The following is a 25,535-nucleotide window of genomic DNA, read 5'->3' as shown; positions in this document are numbered from 1 at the left end:
ATGCACAGGTTTGGTAGGTTTCTCGAGGTGCCGGCTGAGCTAGAGGCCAAAATCTACAGGTAGGCACTTCGCAAAAAACACCTCTGTTTTTTTCCAAAATTTAGGATGTGTCCACGTTGCGCTTTGGGGTGTTTCCTGTCGCCGGCGCTAGGCCTACCCACGCAAGTGAGGTATCATTTTTATCGGGAGACTTGGGGGAACGCTGGGTGGAAGGAAATTTGTAGCTCCTCTCAGATTCCAGAACTTTCTGCCACAGAAAAGTGAGGAACATGTGTTTTTTTAGCCAAATTTTGAGGTTTGCAAAGGATTCTGGGTAACAGAACCTGGTCCGAGCCTCGCAAGTCACCCCTCCTTGGATTCCCCTAGGTCTCTAGTTTTCAGAAATGCACAGGTTTGGTAGGTTTCCCTAGGTGCCGGCTGAGCTACAGGCCAAAATCTACAGGTAGGCACTTCGCAAAAAACACCTCTGTTTTTTTCCAAAATTTAGGATGTGTCCACGTTGCGCTTTGGGGTGTTTCCTGTCGCCGGCGCTAGGCCTACCCACGCAAGTGAGGTATCATTTTTATCGGGAGACTTGGGGGAACGCTGGGTGGAAGGAAATTTGTAGCTCCTCTCAGATTCCAGAATTTTCTGCCACAGAAATGTGAGGAACATGTGTTTTTTTAGCCAAATTTTGAGGTTTGCAAAGGATTCTGGGTAACAGAACCTGGTCCGAGCCCCGCAAGTCACCCCTCCTTGGATTCCCCTAGGTCTCTAGTTTTCAGAAATGCACAGGTTTGGTAGGTTTCCCTAGGTGCCGGCTGAGCTAGAGGCCAAAATCTACAGGTAGGCACTTCGCAAAAAACACCTCTGTTTTTTTCCAAAATTTAGGATGTGTCCACGTTGCGCTTTGGGGTGTTTCCTGTCGCTGGCGCTAGGCCTACCCACGCAAGTGAGGTATCATTTTTATCGGGAGACTTGGGGGAACGCTGGGTGGAAGGAAATTTGTAGCTCCTCTCAGATTCCAGAACTTTCTGCCACAGAAATGTGAGGAACATGTGTTTTTTTAGCCAAATTTTGAAGTTTGCAAAGGATTCTGGGTAACAGAACCTGGTCCGAGCCCCGCAAGTCACCCCTCCTTGGATTCCCCTAGGTCTCTAGTTTTTAGAAATGCACAGGTTTCGTAGGTTTCCCTAGGTGCCGGCTGAGCTAGAGGCCAAAATCTACAGGTAGGCACTTCGCAAAAAACACCTCTGTTTTTTTCCAAAATTTAGGATGTGTCCACGTTGCGCTTTGGGGTGTTTCCTGTCGCCGGCGCTAGGCCTACCCATGCAAGTGAGGTATCATTTTTATCGGGAAACTTGGGGGAACGCTGGGTGGAAGGAAATTTGTAGCTCCTCTCAGATTCCAGAACTTTCTGCCACAAAAATGTGAGGGACATGTGTTTTTTTAGCCAAATTTTGAGGTTTGCAAAGGATTCTGGGTAACAGAACCTGGTCCGAGCCCCGCAAGTCACCCCTCCTTGGATTCCCCTAGGTCTCTAGTTTTCAGAAATGCACAGGTTTGGTAGGTTTCCCTAGGTGCCGGCTGAGCTAGAGGCCAAAATCTACAGGTAGGCACTTCACAAAAAACACCTCCGTTTTTTTCCAAAATTTAGGATGTGTCCACGTTGCGCTTTGGGGTGTTTCCTGTCGCTGGCGCTAGGCCTACCCACACAAGTGAGGTATCATTTTTATCGGGAGACTTGGGGGAACATAGATTAGCAAAACAAGTGCTATTGCCCCTTGTCTTTCTCTACATTTTTTCCTTCCAAATATAGGAGAGTGTGTAAAAAAGACATCTATTTGAGAAATTCCCTATAATTCACATGCTTGTATGGTCACCCCGGAATTCAGAGATGTGCAAATAACCACTGCTCCTCAGCACCTTATCTTGTGCCCTTTTTGGAAATGCAAAGGTTTTCTTGATAGCAATGTTTTACTCTTTATATTTCAGCAAATGAATTGCTGTATACCCGGTATAGAATGAAAACGCACTGCAGGGTGCAGCTCATTTATTGGCTCTGGGTTCCTCGGGTTCTTGATGAACCTACAAGCCCAATATATCCCCGCAACCAGAGGAGTCCACCAGACGTAACGGTATATTGCTTTCCATAATCTGACATTGCAGGGAAAAATCACAGAGTAAAACGTAGAGAAAAATTGATGTTTTTTTCACCTCAATTTCAATATTTTTCTTTTTCAGCTGTTATTTTCTGTAGGAAACCCTTGTAGGATCTACACAAATGACCCCTTGTTGAATTCAGAATGTTGTCTACTTTTCAGAAATGGTTAGGTTTCTGGGATCAGCATTGGTTTCATGCCCATTCCTGTCACTGACTGGAAGGAGGCTGAAAGCACAAAAAATTGCAAAAATGGGGTATGCCCCAGTAAAATGCCAAAATTGTGTTGAAAAATTGGGTTTTCTGATTCAAGTCTGCCTGTTCCTGACAGCTAGGAAGCTGCTGAGTTTAGCACTACAACCCCTTTGTTGATGCCATTTTCAGGGGGAAATCCACAAGCCTTCTTCTGCAGCCACTTTTTCCATCTTTTTTTAAAAAAACGAAATTTTCACTGTATTTTGGCCAATTTCTTGGCCTCCTTCAAGGGAACCCACAAAGTCTGGGTACCTCTAGAATCCCTAGGATGTTGGAAAAAAAGGACGCAAATTTGGCTTGGTTAGCTTATGTGGACAAAAAGTTATGAGGGCCTAAGCGCGAACTGCCCCAAATAGGCAAAAAAAAGGCCTGGCACAGGAGGGGGAAAAGGCCTGGCAGCGAAGGGGTTAAACCTCTAGGAGAGGAAATTGTGAGCTCCAATTACATAGATGCAAAACTGATTTTAAAATTTCATATAATTAAAAAAGGTCTGAACAAAGATGCTGACATGCACTGCTGGCTTCATGGTTAATAGAATTGTGCCTCCACCTCATTTGCAACAAAAGTTCACCCAGACCTAGAACAGCAACTTACTGGGAACTTTGGACTTCTCTTGTTCATCATAGACTCGCTATGGCACATGCTCCCTCAGTGATCAATAATATGGTTATCTGCAAAGAATGTACACATATGCCTTAGATTCCTGATTTTTTTTTTCATTACCATTGTCATTGTTTTGTTCACTCATGAGGGTATTAATTACTCTGCAAACACTGCTTTAACACCTTTAAGACCAGGATGCTCCCGTTGTACACCTTGTCTCACATATCCACCTGCACTTTGTTCCTCCCACTTACATTCACTCCCCTCTGCATGGAAGGTCCTGTTGCTCTGGTGACGTAGTAGTATTCCTGGGCCACCACCTTTTTTTCTAGGCTTTAATTTTGTAATGTAATGCTTCTTTATTTCTCTCTCAATGAGAGCTTAGTATTACGGTCTTCATTATGACTGATGAAGGTGGATACTTTAAATTATTTTATACTTATATGTCTAATTCTGTGATTGATCAGACTTTGGACATATATGTGTTTATTTGGACCATGCTGATTGACCTTTTTTACCATTCTTTGATTGTGTTTTTGGACATTTCCCTTTGGACATAGTTGTGTTTACTTGCACTTAGCTGATAAAAAAAATATGTTCTTTTGGTTGCTTTTCTCTCTTTTTTTGTTATTTTTCGTCATACTTCAAGATGGCCAGCATTACAGACTTACTTTTGAATTGTTTACATTAGCGTAAGATCCAACCATTTATGCCTGCTTCCTATTGCATTTCTGCTCACAATCTTTAGATCCTGTGTTCTGTCCAAACACATACACGTAGGTAATGATTGTGGCCCTCATTTTGACATTGGTGGTAAATGCCACCTTCTGCCACACTGTTGGCCGCCAACATACCGCCGCGGTGGCGAATATTCATTTACCATATTATGACACACACACACCAATGCGACAGAATACAGCCACATACACAAATCCGCCAGAACAAAGGTCAGTGATAAAGTGGCTGTCCCCAAACCCATACCGTTACGCCAACAAAACAATGCCCACCACATTATGACCCACGAATCACCACGGCGGACATTCAACGGCGGTAAACCATTGGCGGTACATACCCGTGCACTCAGAATGGACACCCGCATAAAAAACCACACCACATTGGCCAATACCAAAAACACACAGCTGACACCCATACAAACCACAGCCACACACCCACACCACTATACAATACACACCCACATTACCCACAGCACTTTATGATTACAAATCATAGCCACCAGACTGACACCAAGACCACTTAGACAACTAGACACACACCACTTATACCCATACATCCCTCACGCACCCCACATTACACACCCCACCACATTACTTAACACACACCACACAACACCCATGGCACCACAAAGGCACCCCCGTTTCACTGAGGAGGAGTTAAGGGTCATGGTGGAGAAAACTGTCAGGGTAGAGCCACAGCTTTTTGGAGCACAGGTACAGCAGATATCCATTGCAAGGAAAATGGATCTATTGCGGAGAATCGTGGACAGGGTGAACGCCGTGGGACAGCACCCAAGAACAAGGGACAACATCAGGAAGAGGTGGAATGACCTACGGGGGAAGAGACGTTCCTTTGCAGCAAAGCACCAGCTCGCCATACAAAGGACTGGCAGTGAAACCACACCTCCTCACCCACAGCTCACAGCATGGGAGGAGCAATACTGCATCTTGAGGGACTCGCTGAAGTAGCCGGATGTTAGAAATGGGGTCTTTGGTTGGCAGTCAGGTTACCCCTGTCCAAGCAAGGACTCTCACTCTAGTCAGGGTAAGTCACACACAAACCAAAATATCCTGTGCCCACCCTCTAGTAGCTTGGCACTGAGCTGTCAGGCTTAACTTAGAAGGCAATGTGTAAAGTATTTGTGCAATAAATCATACAATAACACCGTATAGCACCACAAAAATACACCACACAGTGTTTAGAAAAATATATAACATTTATCTGGATAAATGCAGGTCAACGATTAAAATTTAATAGGTATATGTTGGGATATCACTGTAAAAGTAATATCAAGTGTCTCAAGTCTTTTAGGAGCAACTAATGTGCCTTACCAGCACAAAGTACCTGATTTGCATGCAAAATCTCTGCAAGGAACCATAGAGGAGGAGAGGCATGGAAAAAGTGAGTGATGCGTCAATTTCTCGGGCCGCACACAGCGATGCATAATTTATTTTTCACGCAGGGAAGGCTTTGCATCGATTTCCGACGCTCGGACTGGGCTCCTCTTCGGGTTGCAGGGTTTTCGGACGCCCCGGGGACGATGCGTTGAAATCGGCACTGGCAGGATGAAGTCACAGGAGCTGCGTCGATTCGGGGGCGTTGCATCAAATATTCTAACGAACGGCAGGGGCTGCGTCGATTCCTCTCGGGAAGTCTGGCTTGGCTGTATGTCGATCCGGTGGGCCGTGTGTCGAATTTTCGGTTGCTACGCTGGCGCTGCTTCGACCTTCTCGATGTGGAGTCAGGCTGCTTCATTCCGGTTCAGCATGCAGTGAAATTTTTACCACGGTGTAGGCTGTGAGTCGTTTCTGGCAGGTTGTGCATCGAATTTCGCCACACAAGCAGTCCTTCTTGTAGAGATTAAGGGGGTCATTACGACCTTGGCGGGCGGCTACTGCCGCCCGCCAGGCGGCCGCACTCACGCGGCCCCCATTATGACATTCCTGCTGGGCCGGCGGGCGCAAACCAAGTTGGCGCCCACCGACCCAGCGGGGATGAGGCCGCAACATAGGAGCCGGCTCCTAATGGAGCCGGCGGTGTTGCGGCCGTGCGACGGGTGCAGTTGCACCCGTTGCGCTTTTCACTGTCTGCTATGCAGACAGTGAAAAGCTGGCCGGGGCCCTGTTAGGGGGCCCCTGCACTGCCCATGCCAGTGCATGGGCAGTGCAGGGGCCCCCAGGGGCCCCAGGACACCCCTTACCGCCAGCCTCTTCCTGGCGGTGCAAACCGCCAGAAACAGGCTGGCGGTAGGGGTGTCATTATCACCCCCGGGGCTAAAACGGCGGTAAACCGACAGAGGCCCTGTTTAAATACCTAAATGTGCCTTTGAAGTGGGGGAGACTTCAAAGAGTGGCTTAGAAGTGCACAAAGTCACCTTTTAGTTCAATCCTGTCTGAGAGGGTCTCATTAGGGGGTGTGGCAGTCTTTGTGTGAGGGCAGGCTACTGTCCTTTGACCTGCAAGTGTCAGGCACTCCACCCTCCCAGCCCAGGAAGACCTATTCAAAATGCAGATGTATGCAAGTGAGGCTGGGTATCCTGTGTTTGGAGTGTGTCTGAGTCAATGCACAAGGAGCTGTCAACTAAACCCAGTCAGACGTGGATTGTAAGGCACAGAAAGATGTAAGTGCAGAGAAATGCTCACGTTCTAAAAGTGGCATTTCCAAAATAGTAATATTAAATCAAACTTCACCAGTCAGCAGGATTGTGTATCACCATTCTGGCCAAACTAAATATGACCTTCCTACTCCTTTCAGATCAGCCGCTACCACTCAAACAGTTTATGAGGGCAGCCCCAATGTTAGCCTCTGAAGGGAGCTGGCCTCACAGCAGTATAAAAACGAATTTAGGAGTTTTACATTACCAGGACGTGTAAACTACACAGGTACATGTCCTGCCTTTTGCCTTCACAGCACCCTGCCCTATGGGTTACCTAGGGCATACCTTAGGGGTGTCTTATATGTAGAAAAAGGGGAGTTTTAGGCTTGGCAAGTACTTTTGGCAGAGAAACTGCACACACAGGTCTTGCGATGGCAGGCCTGAGACAAGGTTAAGGAGCTACTCAAGTGGGTGGCACAATCGTTCCGGCAGGCCCACTAGTAGCATTCAATCTATAGGCCCTAGGCACATATAGTGCACTATACTAGGGACTGATAAGTAGATTAAATAGTCCAATTGGGTATGATCCAATGTTACCATGTTTAAAGGGAAAGAGCATATGCACTTTAGCACTGGTTAGCAGTGTTAAAGTGCGCAGAGTCTTAAAACTAGCAAAAACAGTAACTAAATAGTGGAGGGAGGCAGGGAAAGATTTCGGGGTGACCACCCTAAGGCTGTCTAACACCGGAGGATTGGACACTGGTAAGTCAATATTTACTACTTATCATCCCCCATACCTGCATGTCAACTCACACCCTTACGTCACTCCCATCACTCCACTCCATCTCACACACTGCACCAACACATAGGACTAACCACAATGGCAAACCCTGCATGCTATACTAATGCAAGGACACCCCTCCCAGCCCTGCATGGACACCCATCAGCAAAGCATGCACAGCATAGGGAAACTAACATTCCCACATGATTCCAATACCCACCATACCCAAGCAAAAGCATACACATGAATCATAATACATCACTTAAATCCCCACAGGTACCCCAGCCAATGTCAGTGGAGAGGAGGTGCCACAACTGTCCAGTCCCCCAACAGAAGATGCCCCCAGTGATGACTGTAACTCTGGACTTCTGTATCTATATGACCCACCTGGCCCATCGGGGACCACTGGACAGCTGGTTACCCAAGCCAACTCACAGACCACCACAGAGCCTCCCCCATCAGGATCCAACACCACAAGCACCCACCCAGCGTACCCACACCTCTGTCCCCAGGACACATCAATCAGCAGTGTGCCCACCTGTACAGCGACCCCAGGCCACACCTCGCCCCCAAGACAATCAGGGACCTGGGGTCAGTGGCAGTGGGCACACTGTTCAGGGGACAGAGGCACAGACCAACAGGGACACTGGAGGGACTGCTGTGTACTAGGTGGAGGACAGGACCAGGAAACCAACCCTCCAGGAGGCACTCTCATAGGTCCTGGGAGCCTGCCAATATTCCCAGTACACGATGGGCCAGATCCTTGACGACGTGCAGGAGAACAGGCGGCTGCAGGTGGGACAGTATCAATGGATCAGGGAGGACTTGCAGGCCATTAACACCACCCTGATCTCCATAGCAGGGGTGCTGGCAAACATGGCCAACATCATGAAGGAGGCAACAGCACACCAGCGTGCCCCTACCTCTAGCCAGTCCATTGACCAGCCCTCCAATTCCACTGCAGCTAGTGGGCAGGAGGCCCCACCACAGGACCCACAGGCCACCAGCACCCCTCCCCTGCAGAAGGTGAACCACCCTGCAAACATTCCCTGTGAACCAGACAGAAGCCAGAGACACTTGCCAAGACCACCGCCAGGAAATGAGACACACCTGACTGTCCCCCTTGTATCCCACACTGTCACCTTGTCCACCATGAACTGCCGTCGCTCCCCTTCCTATGGCCACGTGGACACTGCACCTGTGCTACACAAAGACTGGAACAATACCCTGGACTTTCCTCCATCATCCCGCCATTCCAGTGCACTTTTCCCTCAATTTGTGAGCATTAAAATAAACACCCTTGAACACACATCGAATACTTGTATGTAATGTGTTGAAAAAGTGTATTTATGTAAACAGTTTGTCACAGTGTCTTTTTCCTCGGGATCTGCACGTTGCTGAACAAAAGGCCCACCTGCCGGCGTCACCAACTCAGAAAGCTATTATAGCACAGAGTTAATATAAAGCCAGTCAGGGGGAAGGGAATTAGGGTAGGGAACAGCAGGGAGAGAGATCTGAAAAGAACACGTTAGAGCAAATATGCACTTAGTCATTCATAGAAATATAACTCACCAATAGACTCTTGACTAAATGCATCTCCGAGATATCAGATGGAGACCCCTTTTAAAATGAGGGCAAAGCCCCTTCTTTGAATCATGGAACAAGAATAAACTACGACCTCAGAACCAAGAGATGACAAGAGCTTTGGACTATGATCATACTCAGAATATCAATCCTGTAACATCTATGCATTCATAACATAAACCTTTGATCATGACCTAGAAAATCTTAAAGAATTAAATATACTTTTCACATATTATGCTTTCCAAAAAACAATGAAAAGTTTTTTTTGATTAGCTCGAAAAATACACAACTATAAAGGCCAAAAAGTTTGTACTCATTGAACTTGAAGCGCTTTACTTATAATACCAGGAAGCGCTTTTACTTCTCTTGCCTGAAGCGCTAAGCTTGTTATGCTAAGCGGGCGCTTTACTCATGTGGCCTGAACCACTTTGATTGTTGTGCCAAGAGCCTTTTACTCCTGTGGATTGAAGCGCTTGAATTGCCGTACCAAGAGCGCTTTACACCTGTGGACTGAAGTGCTTGAATTGCCTTCCCAAGAGCACTTTACATCTGGGGATTAAAGCGCTTGAATTGCCGTGCCAAGAGCGATTTACACCTGTGGACTGAAGCGCTTGAATTGCCGTGCCTAGAGCCCTTTACATCTGTGAACTGAAGCGCTTGAATTGCCGTGCAAAGAGCGCTTTACATCTGTGAACTGAAGCACTTTAATTGCCATGCAAAGAGAGCTTTACACCTGTGCTCTGAAACGCCTTTGATCATCGCGCCAAGGCAGCTGTACTCTGGAAATTGAAAACGCTTTGCTCGTAACGACTTCCTCCAAAATTGGATTCATCAAGGCCTTACCACTATGAGCACGACCTACTCGTTTTTTAATTCACTATGGAAACAAGGATACTTTGATTGGATGTCACTCCGCCTCTTCTTCAGAGAAACCCCCACGAGGTCTGACTGAATCGAAGTCTTCAAAATTGTGAGTAACGTGCTTGGGTGTGGCTGGGCTTTATAGGCCTGCCACACCCCAAGATGGCTGCTGCCTCTGAAAAAATGGGAATTGTAGTTCCTTCTTGGAATAGCACTGATAAGTGCATCTTGTCCACCAATGTCCTGAATCTGCAGCTCTATGAGCTTTTCCACAGGCAAGTGGTGCGCATAAAGCACTGCAGAGCCGCGCAGTGGAGTTTCGGGTGGGACCTGGACCACGCATGGCCTTATTCCTGACACAGTTACATCCATTGAAAATGAACTGTACATTGTGAGAGAATAGAAATAATGACCTGTACGTGACTGTAGTCAGCACATCAGTACACAGTTGTCATAGTACCAACATCTGTAAAATGATAAACCATAGGAGACAGTAAGCCGAGGTAAAAGGTAGTTAATGCCTTTATGCCACAGCCAGACAGAATACACCAATAGTCATAGAAATGTGACGTTGCACTGTCTCACCTGTGTGTCATTGGAAGTACTGATGGATAACTGATGTTCTGTTGTTCTCATCCTCATCTTCAGCCTCTTCAGTCTCACTGTTATCAGGGTCAACTGCAGCCACAGGACCATCACCTGTCTCCTCCTCCTGCAGAAAAGGTACATGGCACCTGAGGGCCAGGTTGTGCAACATGTAGCATGTCAAGGCTATCTGGCAGACCTTCTCGTGTGAGTAGCACAGGGATTCACCTGTCAGATGGAGGCACATGAACCTGGCCTTCAGGAGGCCGAAGGTTCTTTTGATGATCCGTCTGGTTCGCCCATGTGCCTCATTATAACATTCTTCAGCCCTTGTCCTGGCATTCCTCACAGGGATCAGCAGCCACGATAGGTTTGGGTAGCCAGAGTCACCTGCAGGTATTGAGGGACAACATTTAACCATGCACTGTCCTATGAGGTTAACACCGGAGGCATACACTAACATACAGTGGGTGGGACCAAGGCTCACCTATTAGCTACACCTTGTGCCTCTTTAGTTGGGCCATCACATTTGGGATGCTACTATTCCTCAGGACAAAGGCATCATGCACCGACCCAGGATGCTTAGCATTGATGTGGGAGATATACTGGTCCGCCAGGCAGACCATCTGCATATTCATGAAGTGGAAACTCTTATGATTCCTGTACACCTGCTCATTCTGGCAGGGTGACAAACGCAATATGTGTCCCATCAATCGCCCCAATAATATTGGGGATATGTCCCATTTCATAGAATCCAGCCTTCACAGTGGCCAAATCTTCCACCTGGGGGAAAGCTATGTAGCTGCACATGTGTTTTACCAGGTCAGACAACACTCTTGCCAGCACGATTGAGAGAATTGGCTGTGACATTCCTGCTGCCAAGCCCACTGTCACTTGGAAAGAGCCTGTCTCCAGGAAATGGAGCACTGATAGCACTCGCACAAGAGGGGGGATCCCAGTCGGATGACAGATAGATGAGATCAAGTCTGGCTCTAACTGGGAACACAGCTATGTGTTTGTGGTCCTGTCCAGTCCATAGGTGAGTATAATGTGCCTGTCCTCCAGTGTTGCTAAGTCCTATTCATCCACAGTAGTAGGTATCTAAGGGACACAAGAGTGAGTAGACTGTCTCAATTTGAACAACAAAACCACAACAACAGTCCACATGGTGCACTTATGTGTTGGTACAGTGTTAAGGGCGAAGTATGTGGCAATCTAATCTGTGACGCAGCAATTGTCAATATGTCTGCCACCCCCCCCCCCCCCCCGATATGGCGGCTGTCTGTCCTGTATGTAGGGACAGGTGGAAATGAGCTAACTCTGCCGACGTTGGGAGTCGTGGTGGAAGGCGGTCTTGCACCGCCGTGCAATTCCTCATTGGATAATATGGGGCTCTACAGAGTACAATTATGTTCCAGCAAGTGGGATTCCATGGGTTCTGGACCTATTCAGATTATGATTCTTCACTCATGGAAATATGTGTTTTTCCCTTTTCCTATGCTATGATTTTCTTGTGGAGCCTCAACCGGTATCCCCTATGGTGAACATTTAGATTAACATTTGGCCTTTACCCGGTATACTGGTAATGTAAGACATATTGGATATTTAGTATGCCAGATTCCACAATTAATATATTGCTCCTATGATGTATATCATCAAAAATGTGTTTTTTGTAATTGTTGCTCAACTTTTTTTAGAATAATTCCAACTTGTATGGGGTAGCATTGATTTTGATTATATGATGCATATACTCACATTTTGTTATTGTTTTTTTTTGTATTCCTATTTACCTGTTGTTTTTAATAGTTTTTTCTTGGTTTCTGTTACTTTATTTGTAGCAGGCCAGTGGGTTTCTTGATTTTTCATTATTGTGTTTTGCCTTGAAAAAGCCACAGGCTTGCTAGTTACCAGGAGGTGACACGTGTTGGCTGTATGTTTGTTAAAGAATAGCGAAGAGCACTTTGTGAATGCTGTCACAAGTTTGCAATCATAAATAAAGATTTGATTTTCTGTATAAATTGAATCCAGGAGTCTATAGTAATTATTGGATCAACCATTGACGAAAAATGTAAAACCTTCAGCTCTGCCCTGTACCTCTGGAATCAATGTTTTTTTTTAATGGGTAGGAGTAGCCCATTTTTCAGGACATCCGGACTACTTGAATTACCCATTATTTTAGGGTGGGCGATGCCAGAGACTTTTATCCCAGCGTTTCAGCAGCAATTCCCAGTGACTAGTATCACTTAGCAAAACACATGGATTTGGTTTGAGGAATATATCTGACAACTTCTTGATGATTGCTGGCTCTTCCAGGTTTCCCTAATTTGAGTATCATTATAACAGCTTCTTAGTTCCTGGTTCCTGAATTAGTGTTACTGTGTCTGTATAGCCATTAGTGAGCTTGATATGATGTAAAGGCCATGAACATGTGTTTCGAATAGTTGTGGTTAACTGACCCTCAACTCTAGCCTCTTCCCTCTGAGAACATGGAATATGGATCAAAGCATTTTGCAGTTATATAGGCCTGAAAACTACTGGATTCAAAATGGAGGATTTAGAGTTGCACTGTGCCCAGTCCTGCAGTATCCATTAATAAGTTCAGAGTGTTTTGGGCATCAGTAGGCGTTCTCCGAAGAATTTAGGTGATCCTATTTACTCAGCCCTGATCATGTTTTGTAGATTCCTCAGAGATAAAAGGAGCCTTTTCTAGAAGGTCTACACTAATAACGGATTTGCCCTTTCTTCCTTCGACTTCTCGCTTTATGAGTTTTCATTCATTTAAATATTGAGTACATTGGAGCACTCTTGTGAAGAATGCCAGATGTTGTGGCACAACGGCTATAGGGAGTACAAAATGCTGCTTCATGATTAGTTTAATGATGGATAAATAGGGCCCAGTTTTGTCTCTGCTGTGATCACTGAACCTTTGCTCTCTGTGGATAACCTGCTTCATAATGTTCATTAACTAAATTGAGCACATACAACATCCCCCCATAGCAGCGAGGCTCAGTCTTATGTTGCTGCAGTAAACTAGGTGTTACAGCTATGTAAAGTGAAGAAGTGTATTTATGAACATCCACATAAAATGTTATCCTCACTTACACTGATTCATTTCAATTACGTCCTTAAATTGTGACTGCTTTGTCAAATATGTGTGGTTAATGATGTGTTCTTGTAAAAATTATGTTATTTGTACTTGGAGAAGATTTGGTTATCTATGCACTATATAAATCAAATAAATAGTAAAAAATGAAAATACACAGGGGCTTACAAGCTCTGTGCGCCGCCGGTGCGTCACTTTTTGTGACACTCTAGCAGCGCAGTGCAGGCCATATCTACAAGGCCATGCAAAGCTACTTAGTATGCATTTTCATGGCCTTGTGGATATGGTGTAATCCAACGCAGCACAGCGAAAGTCGCTGCATTGCCTTATATCGCATTAGGGAGAGGACAATGCCTCCCAGGAATTATTTTGTGCAGGAAAGTGTCCCTTCCTGCACAAAAACAATCCTGTCTACAATGCAGACCCCCTTGAACCATTCTTCAAGGATGCCTCATTTGTGCTAGGCAGAAAATTGTGCGTAAGCAAGGTGCGCAAGGTCACTTGCTGCACTGCCCTGTGCCACTGGGCTCGTAAATTTGGCCCATAGACTTCCGCAGGAGCTTGAGGGTGAAATCTTTGTGAAATCTTAGTTACCGGCTTATATTTCACCTTGAACCTTTTGTAGTTCAGAATGAAATTAAAGCACTGCACAAGGCCCATTGAATGCATGATGCTGCACTGTAATAGCGTTGTGCAGTGTCATAAGTAGGACTCAAAAAATGGGATGTTGGGAGCTACATTCAATCAATCAATAAAATATTTCTAAAGTGCGGCTAATCACCCATAGGTTCTCAAGGAGCTGTTTGTGGGCATGCTTCGAAGAGCCAGGTCTTGAGGTCCTTCCTGAACTGCTTGAGTGAAGCTATCTGCTTGAGTTTGAGAGGTAGCGTGTTCCATGTCCGGGCTGTGAGGCAGATGAAGGATCATCCTCCTGCTGTGCTTTTCCAGATCTTGAGAATGGCTAGATGGGCAAGCTGGGACGAACGGAGTTGTCTGTTGGGTACTTAGAATGTGAGGCAGTGGTTGAGGTATGCCAGTCCTATGTTGTGTAGTGCCTTGTAAGTGTGGATAGGAGTTTGCATGTGATGCGCTTGTTGAATATGAGCCAGTGTAGGTCTCTGAGGTGGGAGATGTGGCTGTGTCGGGGGACGTCCAGGATGAGTCTGGCTGCTACATTCTGGATTCTTTGTAGTCTTGATTGCAGTTTCTTGGTGATGCTGGCTGTTAGACCTGACAGCCTTAGGGTAGTCACCCCTAACTTTTTCCCTGCCTCTCTCCACTTTTTGGACACTGTTTTCGCTGGCTTTTAGACTCTGCGCACTTTACCACTGCTAACCAGTGCTAAAGTGCATATGCTCTCTTCCTTTAAACATGGTAACCTTGGATCATACCTGATTGGACTATTTAATCTACTTATAAGTCCATAGTAACGTGCACTATATGTGCCCAGGGCCTGTAGATTAAATGCTACTAGTGGGCCTGCAGCACTGGTTGTGCCACCCACTTAAGTAGCCCCTTTACCTTGTCTCAGGCTTTCCATTGCAAGGCTTGTGTGTGCAGTTTCACTGTCATCTCGACTTGGCATTTAAAAGTACTTACCAAGCCTAAACCTCCCCTTTCTCTACATATAAGTCACCTCTAATGTGTGCCCTAGGTAACCCCTAGAGCAAGGTGCGGTGTGGGTGAAAGGCAGGACATGTACCTGTGTAGTTTACATGTCCTGGCAGTGTAAAACTCCTAAATTCGTTGTGACATTACTGTGAGGCCTGCCCCCTTCATAGGCTAACATTGGGGCTTCCCTCATACAGTATTGAAGTGGTAGCTGCTGATCTGAAAGGAGTAGGAAGGTCATATTTAGTATGGCCAGAATGGTAATACAAAATCCTGCTTACTGGTGAAGTTGGATTTAATATTACTATTCTAGAAATGCCACTTTTAGAAAGTGAGCATTTCTTTGCACTTAAATCTTTCTGTGCCTTACAATCCACGTCTGGCTGGGTTTAGTTGACAGCTTCTTGTGCATTCACTCAGACACTCCCCAAACACAGGGTACGCAGCCTCACTTGCATACATCTGCATTTTGAATGGGTCTTCCTGGGCTGGGAGGGTGGAGGGCCTGCTCTCACACAAAGGACTGCCACACACCCTACTGGGACCCTGGCAGACAGGATTGAACTGAAAGGGGACCTGGTGCACTTCTTAGCCACTCTTTGAAGTCTCCCCCACTTCAAAGGCACATTTGGGTATAAAACATGGCCTCTGCCCTACCTCATCAGACAGTTGCTGGAGAAGAAACCTGAACCAGAACCTGCATCCTGACAAGAAGAACTGCCTGGCTGCCTAAAGGACTCACCTGACTGCTTTCTACAAAGGACTGCTGCCTTGCTGTTGCCCTGCTGCCTTGCTGAACTCTTGCCTTGCTGCTGAAGTGCTCTCCAAGGGCTTGGATAGAGCTTGCCTCCTGTTCCCTGAAGTCTCAGGACCAAAAAGACTTCTCTTTTTCATTTGGACGTCTTCTGCGCGAAAATTTCGACGCACAGCTTGCTCCGCAGTGAAAAATTCACCGCACGCCAATCCGGAAAGACGCTGCTCAACGCGACACCTGCGGTGCGACCAGAACTTCGACGCACAGCCTCGCCTGGACAATGCCGCCCGACTTCAGAAAGGAAATTGATGCAACACCTGCCGTGAGGAAGAAGATTCCACACACAGCCCACCGGAACGATGCGCAGCTGGAAAACAAGCCTAGAATTCCATACACAGACCCCGGGACATCTGGTAATCCCGCGAACCACAGAAGGAGACTGTCCGCGCGCCAGAAAACGACGCACAACTTCCCCGCGTGAAAAATAATGATGCAAGTCCATGTGTGAAGGGGCGAAACCGACGCACACACCATTTTTCCACGTATCTCCTCCTCTGCGGCCCTTTGCGGAGATTTTCCACTTTAAACCAGGTACTTTGTGCTTGAAAGAGACTTTGTTTGCTTTTTAAAGACTTAAGACACTTTATATCACTTTTCAGTGATATATCTACAATTTCATATTGCATCTTTATTCGTTTTGACCTGCAAATATCCAGATAAATATTATATATTTTTCTAAACACTGTGTGGTGTATTTTTGTGGTGCTATATTGTGTTATTGTATGATTTATTGCACAAATACTTTACACATTGCCTTCTAAGTTAAGCCTGACTGCTCGTGCCAAGCTACCAGAGGGTGGGCACAGGATAAATTGGATTGTGTGTGACTTACCCTGACTAGAGTGAGGGTTCTTGCTTGGACAGAGGGTAACCTGACTGCTAACCAAAAACCCAATTTCTAACACCGGCATAGAGTGCATTGCCCAGTTTGCTAATGACAAGTGCGTGTGTGACTGTCTTCCTTGTGTCAGAGGGGGTTCTCTTGAAGATCTTTCGAAGGATTCAGACGATGTGGAATCATGATGAATAGACTCATTGATTTGACGGGTCATGGCTAGTGGGTAGTCCAGGATGATGCACAGAGTGTGTTATTGTTGGGGGTGGGGGCGTTTCCTTGTGTGGTGGGCCACCAGGAGTCGTTCCAGGCAGAAGGGTTGGAGCCAATTATGAGGATCTCCATCTTGCCTGAGTTGAGTTTGAGGCAGCTGGTTTCCATCCAGGTGGCGACTGATCTCATCCCATTGTGGAAACTTCTCTTGGCCTTCACAGGATCACCGGACAGAAAGAGGATCAGTTTGGTATTTTCGGCAAAGGAGATGATGTTTAGCCTGTGTTGTTTGGTGATCTTTGTTAGTGGGGCCATGTAGATGTTGAAAAGCGTTGGGCTGCATGATGAGGGTACACTGCACCATGTATCTTTGGGTTCTGAAGTGAACAGCGATAGTCTGAAACTCTGTATTTTTCTGGTGAGGAAAGACCTGATCCATTCAAGTGCTTTATCTCAGATGCCCGTGTTGTGAAGTCTGGCGCAGAGGGTGGGATGGGAAATGGTGTTGAATGCAGCGGAAAGGGTGCGATTGATGAGTGCGGCCGTGCCTCCGTGGTCTAATATGGTGCGCATGCCATCGGTGGCTGCTAGCAGTGTTGGTTCAGTGCTGTGTTTGCATCTGAATCCTGATTTGGAAGGCTCTAGGATTTTTTGTGTCACAAGGAATTATTTTCTGTTACTTTGACTGGGGAAGGGAGCAGGGAGATGGGTCTGTGGTTCTTTAGCTCAATTGGGTCGTTGGTAGGTTTCTTGAGTAACGGGTTGATCACACCATATTTCCAATCTGATGGGAACATGGCAGTCTTGAAGGATTGGTTGATAGTTCAGCAGAGCTCAGGTGATATGGTGGCTCTGGCCAGGTTGAAGATGTGATGAGGGCACAGGTGTTCCCAAGTGGATGCAGCTCCTGAGTCTTTGGGTGTACTCTTTGGTGATGGGGTCCTGGAGGTCATGATCTGGTGTGGTTCTGGGTCTGTGGTGGTATTTGTGAGCGGTGAGGGAGGGTTTTGGTACTTGAAGCCTTCGGAAGTGTCCTGGATTTTTCGGTGGAAAAAGGTGGCAAGGTTGTTGCAGAGGTCTTGGGAGGGAGGAATGGATGAGGTGCCAGGGTTTGTGAATTATTTGATGATGGCAAAGAGCTCTTTGCTGTTGTGAGTGCTGGTGCTGATATGTTCTTGAATGGTGGCTATTTTGAAGGCTCTGAGGTTCTGGTGGTGCGTGGTGTCTGCGCACTTGTAGGCTACGCTGTCTTTGGTTGATTTTCTGATGGGTCTGTGGTTCTTTAGCTCAATTGGGTCGTTGGTGGGTCTCTTGAGTAACGGGTTGATCACGGCATATTTCCAATCTGATGGGAACATGGCAGTTTTGAAGGATTGGTTGATAGTTCAGCAGAGCTCAGGTGATATGGTGGCTCTGGCCAGGTTGAAGATGTGATGAGGGCACAGATCCGAGGGTGTTCCCAAGTGGATGCAGCTCCTGAGTCTTTGGGTGTACTCTTTGGTGATGGGGTCCTGGAGGTCAGGATCTGCTGTGGTTCTGTGGTGGTATTTGTGAGCGGTGAGGGAGGGTTTTGGTACTTGAAGCCTTCGGAAGTGTCCTGGATTTTTCGGTGGAAAAAGGTGGCAAGGTTGTTGCAGAGGTCATGGGAGGGAGGAATGGATGATGTGCCAGGGTTTGATGATGGCAAAGAGCTCTTTGCTGTTGTGAGTGCTGGTGCTGATATGTTCTTGAATGGTGGCTTTTTTGAAGTCTCTGAGGTTCTGGTGGTGCATGGTGTCTGCGCACTTGTCGGCTACGCTGTCTTCGGTTGATTTTCTGTTCCTCCATTTCTGTTCCTGTCATCTGCAGGGGCGTTTGGACTCTTATAGTTCTGCCATGAATCATTTATGCCTTTTGGCTGGTTTCCTGAGTGGGGCTAAGCTGTTGGCGCATTCTGATAGCTAGTGATATAGATAGCATGCAGCTTCATTGGCTTTGGCTGCATCTGGTGAGGGGGGAGTTGCTGAGATCGTTAGTAAGTTGCGTTTCTGTAACTTTGTCCCAGCGTTTGCCAGGGGCAGAGGGCATAGTGCTGTGCAGGTTCCTTTGGGAAGGTGAAGTGGACACATTTGCGGTCGATCCAGTGGTGTTCGGAGGTGTGAGAGATGGTCATGTTGTTCCCTACTGAGAAGAGGGGGTTGAGAATGTCTCCAGCTTTATGGGTGGGGACGTTGACAAGTTGCTTGAGGCCGAGTGTTGCAAGGTTGTCCAATAGGTTTGTGGTGTTGGGGCCATCGTAGATATTAAGGTGGAGGTAGAGGTAGCTGAGTAGGATGTAGTCAGAGGAGGTGAGCACATGGGGGCGATGAGGTCGGAAATGTCTTTTCAGAATTGAGGTCGGGTCCAGGCAGCCTGTAGATGAGTGTGCCATGGACGGAGGAGTTGGGGTTGGGATTGGTCTGAATCTGGAAGTTTAGGTGTTTATGGGTTAGCTGAGACTGTGATTCATTGGTGGTTGTCATGCAGAGGGTGTTCTTGTAGACTATGGCAATGCCTCCTCCAAGACAATTGACTCTGCCCTTGTGGACGATTTTGGACTTGTCCAGGATGGCCATGGCGATGTCCGGGGCTAAGGCGGGGTGATCCATGTCTCCGTGAAGAAGGCAACATCCGAGACAGATGAGCCAAGGAGGTCCCAGTACTCTACTGCATGCTTGACAAGGGAGCATGTGTTGAGGGGTATGCACTTGAGGTATGAGGTGTGTTTGGTACGGCAGCATGTGGTGGTCCTTGGAAGGTGTGGGAGCATGCACAGTACAGAAATGGTCCATGAGTGTTCCTCGGGTCAGCTAGGTGGCAGGCTGAGGATCTTCCCGGGTTGAGCGCGCATAGTGTATGGGGTGGAACCAGCAGATGGAGCGAGGACCAGGGTCCATGGCGCTGGGAGCAGTCCAGTCACGGACGGGCGCAGATGAGCTTGCCTTTAGTGCTCATTTAGTGTGCCAGCGGCACACCCACTGTGTGTGTCCGCTATGCAGCTGCACAGCAGCTGCCATTAAGAAGGGGAGGGAGGCAGGGGCCGGTCAGCTGGAATGTGAAAGGATGGGAAAAGCCCTTCGCAGGGAGGGGGTGGAGCTGCAGGGGCAGCAGCAGTGTGGGGAAAACATGGGGAGAGTGAAAGGAGAGGGAAAGAGACAAGAAGGAATGAGAATCAAATGGAATAAAAAGACAGAAAGATACACAGAAGTATAAAACAGAAGTAAAAGCAGAAGTAAAAGCAGTAGTAAAGAGAGACATAAGATACTTTAATGCAGATGGCCAATAGACCATGAGGGATGAGGTGCAGGTGGGAGCCCACGAGTGGAGGTGGGCCTCAAACTGAGAGTTATAGGTCCTCAGAACAATAACTCAGGTTCTGGGCTTTGACCAATCGACATAGCCTACAACAGTGGGTCAAAAGGTTATATCATGTCTAGATCGATGATCAAGCCCACAACCTACTACCTGTTCCCAGTGATCACATACAGTGGTGTTGCAAGACGGCCATGGCACCTGGCGCAAACCAAATAAATGGGGGCTCCTACTGCTTTTAGGGTATTAGAGAGGCATACTTGGAATATCTTGGGTCCCTAAGACCATTGCTCCTTGGTGCCACTGCACCTGCTACACTGTCAGTCACTACGGTCTTGACCACATATTACAGTGTGTGTGATAAACCAAGAATTGAGGAATGTACAAAGAGGACTGAAGAACAACTCCAGCAGCTTCTCACCCAGTGAAATCTCAGTCAATTTATATGCATATTTTACGCAAGAGCAAAGGAATTCTAGTTTACAAGACGTGCCAGGAGCCTGAAAATCACCCTAATGCGAACTTGACACTTATTTATTCAACACAATCATTTATGTGAAAGGCTTTCATTTAACAACGGAGAGCTATACATACATTAGTGTCATGGATTTCAGCTTTTTGAATGTTCAAACAGGCAGTATTGCTGTAACTTCATCATTGCAGAACCATGGATGCTGAGAATGTTGCAGCAGCCAATATTTGACAAAAAGACACACTCTCTCCCATTCCTTTCGATTACATGAAAACTCTGAATTACCTTTCTTCATTGTTTTTTTAAATTTAATCTGTTATCTAAATGTTCACTGTTTCCGAAGGGAAATATTATTTTTAATCTGCCTATCTCCTTTCAAATTACCACGATTTGTCAAACCATAGTGTAACCTTCTTTAGTCATTTCCGGGATTTATTAAAAGAAAACTTAATTTTCTTTCATGGGAAATGAAGCAAGGCTGTACAAAAAACACAGACACACTCGATGGTGAGCTGTGTATGTTTCTTCTGAATTAGTTTTGTAGTCTCTGCCAAGCACCTACTGTGAGGGAGGTCAAAAACTCCGTTCTGCGCATTTGATATTAGTTATATGTTACACATTCCATAACATCAAAGAACTTGCAAATAATTTGCAAAAATGATGATGATCACATTTTATAATATTTCTTTTCGGTTTCACTGATTTTAAAATGCTGTTGTTTTTGTGACACCAGAGGCTCTCTTCCAGGCAACACATACAGAATGAATAGAAAAAGAGGAGCACCACAATGGAATACACTTATACACTTCCTGCTTTACCTCGACATCATCAACACGCCATGATAGCAAACACTGGTAGGCCATTCTATTACCCAGTGCTTAATTTGTAAATAATAACCTGCCAGTGTCCAAAGCTCTCCTCGTAAACAAGCGTCTGTTGCAATTAAATGTGCGAACACAGAATACTGAGGCACCGTAATTCTGACGCCATCTCTGGCCTCTTCAATCTATATACAGCCACTCCCTGCCCCTTCAGCTCACTCTGGCAGCTTTCTGCTTTCCCCCATTGTGATGCTTTTTATAGGCAAGCGCAAATCACTCTGTCCCATCTCTCTTTGTGCTTCCAACCATGCCCGTGTCACGTCAGTCACTTACATTGGTTTGTGGGCTTGCCTTTCAAAATCCGCTTGCTTTCATTTGTGAAAGGCATGCATAAGTCATGCCTTTTCAGGTGTTTGGCCCACCTACACAGCACTGGTAAACTACTAAAAACATAATACGAGTCTCAATGTTTTCAGCATGGTGTCCGGACTACTTTATCTGTTTATTTTCCACGCAGCGCGATCACGCTGCATTTTACATAGTGCAATTGCGCTGCGTTTTTTTTCTTCTTTACAACGCTAATAGCTCTAACTCGGGCAAATGCGAGACCCGTTGAATTGAAAATGTTTGTTCGTTTTTCTATTCCTCCATCTTTCTCATATGTGCCTTTTGCTCTCAGTGAATGCTTGAGGCAGAAAAATAAGTGGCGGCGCTCAAAAATAAGTGCTGTTGCTCCGCACCGGAAACAGCAAGCGCAAATTAAGTGCTGCTATTACCACAATCGCGACTTACTCCCCTTTGTCGCTAGAACAGCACGAACAGCATTTAAAATCAAACAGAAATAAAAGTTTCAACAGTGACTGCAAAACGCGAACAGTAATCACTGATAATTTAAGCTTGAAAAGTTTATTAGGCTAGATAAACGGAGTTGTATTAATGTATTAATGGAAACGAGAAGAAGTAGAGATGCGAAGAAGCACCAGGAGGAGATAGTGGTATGAATGTACGAAACAAAAGAAAGCAAGTGCTTTGAAAAGGGGGCTGAAGTCAAAACAGCTGGAAATTTACATTTTTGACTGCCCGAGACATCAGGAAGTAGGGAATAGGTGCAGATGTTGGTATTCACAGTTCTGTATAAATGTTAATTTATCATACTTGCAGTTATAAAAAATAACAGAAGACGACATACCTAAATTGGTTGAAACAGTTCCCAATTGTATTCATATTCTACATTACTCTGCAGAAAAAACAGCAATCACATCAGACACACAAGTTGGTTTGACATGTTCAAACCTCCCACCATTATGAAAAACAGTGGTTCCCAAAGTTTTTAGAACTATGGCCCACTTTTAAAACAACAAACTTTCGCAATCCACCTACCTTCAATAGACATGATGAAGAGTGATTTTATATCCTAATAAAAGCTTCATCTGATGGTGTATTGTTATTTAAAGGGAGTAAAATTTGCATTTAAATAGCTACTTATTTTTCACAGACAGTTTTGTGGATAAAACTATATTTCACATTAAATGATTATGCCTGGACATCAGATTTCTTTGAATAAGTATAATTTGTATATTACCAAGAAAAGTGTCTTGATTTTCTTTGATCCTGTTAAAATCTCTCTTTTCATCACACATCAGAATTACAATATCCTTTATTTTTGCTTTCCTGACTACTAAATGCATACAATGTATTTACAGGTGTTTACATTGTGTTGTGTGTTGCACAAAAACGACTTCCTAGAGCATTTTCCTTTCACATTCCCTCCAGCAAGAATGTCACACAATTCACTTTAAAAAACTCCTCGTTTCTTGCAGTCTGAGAAAGAAAAGTAAATACCAATCCCATGTTAAAAGACTAAACAGCAATGTGTCAGAAGGCACAGCCTCAGATTTTACCTCTGTTTTTGTAGTAGTAACAAATGTTAAATACAAAATGTAAAGGCATCTTTATTTATTGCTCGTAGTTTCCTGACCCACCACAAATCGGTTCACAAAGCTGATCTAAAATCATGAAACTATTTTCACAAATCTATCATCAATCTGCAGCCTAACAATATTCTATTACAACAATGAGGGGACCTTCAAAAGCACCTTCTGACCTTTACTTAGTGAACATAACACATGGCAGAGATATGTCACACTCTGCAGGTGAAGCAGCTGTGCCAACGGTGATGGTCAAGAACACAAGCAGGGCTTCTGAAATCCTTCATCCCAAACACCAAGAGCTATACAACACCTCTCACTAAAGCAATGGCACTTTGTGGAGAGGCAGTGCAATTCAGACAGAGACATAAAGGCTCTGGAAATGTCAAATGCTTATTTGATAGCGAGTCAGTGGCGGCCGGCAGGGAAGGGGTGGGCGGGAAGCACACTCACACTTTCACACACGAACCCACGCACGTACATCCATTAACAACACTAATCAACATTCAAACATACACGCAAGCACCAAACATGAATTTAAAAAGATCACACACACACACATACACACACACTTAACTTCAGCCTCGGAGGTCCCAGGAAGGTCGGGACTGGTGCCCACGTTTATATTTATATTTTACACACAGTGAGATTAAGCACTTTGCCAGAATCACACAATTTTCAATCAAATGCCAAGACTGAAATTTAAAGCAGCATATTCATGTTCATTACTAGACTTAGGGTCTAGTCACAAACTGCATTTTGTAGTTTGTTTAGTAGTACTACAATAATACTACCCACATACTACAATATGTAATTTACTAACCTACATAGAGAGGTCTTCTGCTCTTCCTCTCCTATTTTTCCTGGACAAAAATCTCCACGCAGATTGTGAAGATCTCCTCACAAGTACACCTACATTTTAGAAGTATGTGTGAGAATGACAGGGGTATGACTGGAAAAAGGGAACTTCTTACAATTAAAAAGGATGGGTTTTTGGAGGAGTAAGGTGGGGTTAATGGATGAATAAGTAGAGGTTAATGGAGGGCGTGTACCACTCACAAAAGAGTATGTCCACTCACATAAACAGACTGCACTTCTAAAGTCACTACTGACTAGAAGGACCACAAATAACATCAAATGTACTGTGGGTGAGACCTGGATAAGTCCCACACCCTTCATAGAAATAATGGAGGCAAGGCCTTAAAATAAAAACCCATTAGGAACTAATGTTAAAATAAAATTCTTTTGATTTCTTAAAAATATATATCAATTTAATTACATTTAACATACATATGTAGCATGACCTCTTTTATACTGCGACAACCCTAGGGGGTGGTGTCAGCTAACTAGCCAAAGGGCTACAAGGTTCCCTGCCATCTGATGACAACTTCCTGTGGAGAGTGGCAATTAGGTATCCCAGGATGTACTCTTCTGCCCGCTCCCAACATGGCAAGACCCTTATCTCAGTGCAATACTCACTAGCCCAACCCAGAAGTGTGGCTTCTTGGGGTTACACTGTCCTTTAAAAACTGACTTCACAACAGCTTTTCCTTCTCTGCTCAAGATGCAAGCCTGTCTGTCTAAACAAAAAAGCAGTCCCTTCCTAGTTTGGCTAACATTTGCCCTTCAAATGCTGCTTCCCCTTTGAAGCTTCCCTTTTGGGCTCACATCAGCTTCGGCGATCCTGCCAGTAGGAGGTCACATCTCCTTCCTTGGCACATCCTTTGGTCCTCTTTCTCTGAATTATTCTCACCTCAACCTAGGAAGGCAGCAGGCTGTCCCGCGATGGCAGCTGTATACAATCAAAAATGGCTTCCCAAAACTTTTGGGAAGCTTCCTAAAGTTCCCATTTGAAAAATAGTTACATTAAATTTGACTTGAGCAACTAGTCAAGTTTAATGCAAAAATTCTTTTGATACTTGGAAGTACCAACTTTTGTGTCCCATTTTGTTGTCAATGTGTAACTCCATGCTCTCCAATGGAGCTACTAGACATACTACAGTAAAAATAATAATGCAGCGTTTTTACTGTCAGGAAATATAAAAAAATAATGTCCTTCTTTCTAGTATAATGCACCTGGCCTTTAGGGCTTGTTAGGTGTACCTTGTGGGTGACTTACACATATTAAAAACGAAGCTTTGGGCTTTGCCAGGGGTTGAAAAGGCAAAGTCGAATTAGCAATCTAAAAACCTTCCTATCAAGCTGCAGTGGCAGACTGGGAGTAATGTTTTGATTTGTCACACTCATGGTGATGTGATAAGTGCTTCA

Source organism: Pleurodeles waltl, chromosome 1_2 (assembly GCF_031143425.1).
Source record: "Pleurodeles waltl isolate 20211129_DDA chromosome 1_2, aPleWal1.hap1.20221129, whole genome shotgun sequence".
NCBI classification, from domain to species: domain Eukaryota; kingdom Metazoa; phylum Chordata; class Amphibia; order Caudata; family Salamandridae; genus Pleurodeles; species Pleurodeles waltl.
This window is presented reverse-complemented; position numbering follows the sequence as displayed.